Here is a 3,449-nt window from a genome sequence, read left to right as displayed (position 1 = left end):
TTAAATCTATTCTGTGAATACCGAAAGTAGTAAGTTCATTCTGTGAATCCCGAAAGTAGTAAGTTTAATCTGTGAATCCCGAAAGTAGTAAGTGCATTCTGTGAATACCAAATAGTAGTAAGTTTAGGATTTAGTCTTAAGTTCATTCTGTGAATTGGGCCCCTTAAGTTTACTATTTGTGATGTGTTTGGTATTGTATCTGTCTCTATGACTAATTAAACTGAAGGGGTATCTCTCTCCCTGTGTTAAGTTCAGTTCAAATGACTTTATTTCGGAGGTCATGCCATAAAAGTATGAATTATAACAATTTGTAGAACAATAGAACCCACAATATTTCAACGCAAAATACATAAGAAACAAACAGAAAATCAGTATAAAGTTTGCACAATAATAAAATGCATAAAGCAACAGTCAAACGTAACTGAAATGGTTGTGGCAGTGACACCGTAGGAAATGAAATGACAGGAATTAAACATAAGATGCAAATAATTCATCACACTATTTGGCCCCCATCTTTATCTCATAATCACGATATACCATTATGATATGTGATTCACGTATTGTATGTCTATTGAGAATGCAACAACGTTTGTGTTAAAAAAAGATGCAAATAATTCATCCCAAGCTATATAGAGTATTTCAAATAGATCAATGTAGGACTTCTGTTTGTGAATAAAATTAAAAACATGAGGCAGCAAACAGGCACAGCAAAATTTGTTAACGCAAACTATAGGATGCCAAATGCAAAAAAACACTGCAGCTATGAAAAAATAGCCTCTCCTCTTATGGCGGACATACGTCCCAAAGATTTGGCAAGAGAAGTTGCAAATAAGGAGCAAGAATCCGACTTTAAAACTCAAAGTGATGCCAAATTGCTATAAGGGCCCAGATGGTTGCATAAAGGTTTTATCTACAGCAGGTAAGGTCTAGCGTATGCTGGGAAGGCAAATAATACATGAGATACCGATTTGTTCATTATTTTACACGCTGGACATAACAAAGAATCAGCAGTCGTCCATTTGCATGAAAATACGTAAAGAGGTAAGGTGCCAGTCGTGAATTGGAAATACAATTTCCTGTCCAGTGGAACTCTAATGATATCGCAGTATTGTTCATAAGCTCTATAGCATTTACAATCAAATATTCTCCTGTCAGCGTAGCACTAGCAGCCTTGTAAACAACACTCTGAAATGTCCAGGCCCAATAGTGCTTTTTTAGTTCCTCTTTAGAGGGGTAAGAAGCACAGGACGGGCTTGCCCCCAAATCACACCATTACGAAGAGGTTAAAAGTTTTTTTTGTTAGTAGGCCATGACACTTTAATACATTTGGCAGATTGAATAACATCATGTATGGCATTGTGTGCAAGTTGGGGATTTGTCTATAGCCTTCTCCAGTATAGTAAAGGGTGCAATTTCACTTTACTTTCAATAGATTTCCTGCCTATATCAAAATGCAGGGGCAGTAACAGTGTACTGATTAGAAGATTGACAATACTCGTCAACAACTTGTTTTCGTTCCTCGTTAGGCCTATGAAGTTGAAAAAGCCCCAGTGTTCCGCTCCATGAAGAAAGTGTCCTAGGATTTGGCCTCATATATTTGCATGATAGGTTAATAGGTTAATAGGTTAAGGGGCTCATTACAATGTCAGGTGAAAGCCTCTACCGTATAGTCAGAATCTTCCCTGACTGCGTCAGAGCCCTTCCGACTGACTCAGTTGGTTTACAGTCTGACTGTCCGATTACGATGTTAGCCGTCGGAATGTAAACCGGCCAGTCATTCTGACTTGGTTCCCGCCCACTCGCCGATAATTCCTGTCGGTTGGAACCGCACCGTAACCCCCTATGGATGGCGTTTCCTCCGTAGAAATTACGATATCGGGTTCCAACACCCTTTCTGCGCTGGCCTTTCCGACGCGGAAAGGCTGTCAGAAAGTGACTTTGGGGGCTGATGTCAGGGCCCGTTAGCCCCTGAGGCCTCCGATTGGTGGCCGAAAGGGTACCTAAGGTACCCCCCTGTAAAACCTTGCATGATGTGGCAGGCACCATGGGGTGCCTGCCACAGGGTGCAGGGTTTTACACACATACACCATTTTCCCATAGAAGCCTGAGTAACAGCGGGTTTTCAGGCATAACACAAGCTCCCATAGGAAACAATGGAAATCCACCGAACAATGTTCGGTCACATCATGGTGCCGACCGCAAGTCATGTGGTCCAGAATACGAGATGTGTCAGGCAGAGGCTTTCCTCCCGACATTGTAATGAGTTTCTTACTGGAAGATGCCGGATGTTCCTTCAGGATGGCGTCTGATAGTTGTTTGTATTTAATAATCCTATTCTCCAGATGGTACTTCCATGACACAGAGGAGGACAATTGTGCACCCTAGAAGTCTAAAGAATCAACATTTTCAAGGAACATACCAACCAGTGCTAGTACTCCCTATAAAGATGTGTGCTCATTGAAAGACATATATTTGTTTTTGCTACATTGATCTCAAGTCCTTGTGTTCCACAAAACTCTTCAAATTGATTCAGCAGTAACTGCAGTCCTTAGGGGTTTTAGAAATCAGCAGGGTGTCTTAAGCAAAGAGAAGTATGCATTTCTTAACTACGGTGTCAGATAGATTCTGAATGAGGTTGTCAACTATGCCATTTAAACATAACAAAAAAGTGTTGGAGCAAGGACACAGCCCTGTCAGACACCGTTATTAACCAGGATTCAATCAGTAAGCTGGGTTTGCACTTTGCAACCCCCAACAAATTCTGGCATAGTTTCCTTCATGTAAACGAAGAAGCAGAGCCAAGAACTCGGGAGGCCTGTCCATGTCACTGAAAACCTGCCAGAGTTTGGCCCAATAAACCAGATGAAAAGCCGATTTGAAATACTGCCTCTGCAGATTGATGCTATCTCCCAATATAGGAAGAGAAATTGAAAGACTTGATCAATGGTACTGGGCTTTTTGCCAAATCCAGCTCGGAATGGTGTCAGTATACTCTCCTTGTCAATCCAAAGCTGGATTTTGTTCATCAGCATTCTGCAGAAAGTCTTTTGGATGCAATCTAACAGACAAATGAGTCTGTAGTTTGCCGAGGATCCACAGTCACCCTTTTTGTAAATCGGGATGACCATAGCAATTTTCCGATTGTCGGAAATTGGAGCTCCCTTAGTGATTAAATTAGCAATGTTTAATGATATATTTTAGCCAGTTTGATTTGTCAGAGATATAGATCTGCTTTTATGCCATAAGAGACAGTGGCCCTACCACTGGTGATACATCACATAAATCAAACAGCAGGCTCTCAGGAAGGTAGTAGCCAGTGGTAAAAAGAGTACTGTGGAAGTAACTGAAGTACCACCAGAATACAAATTAGTAAAGATATCAGACCAGTCTGAAGCAGATATATAAGTTGTGAGAGGATGTGCTATGCCATTGGTGCCCCATGCAATCAA

The sequence above is a fragment of the Lissotriton vulgaris genome, unplaced genomic scaffold (assembly GCF_964263255.1).
Source record: "Lissotriton vulgaris unplaced genomic scaffold, aLisVul1.2 SCAFFOLD_264, whole genome shotgun sequence".
Lineage (NCBI taxonomy): Eukaryota > Metazoa > Chordata > Amphibia > Caudata > Salamandridae > Lissotriton > Lissotriton vulgaris.
Note: the sequence above shows the minus strand (reverse complement) of the source record.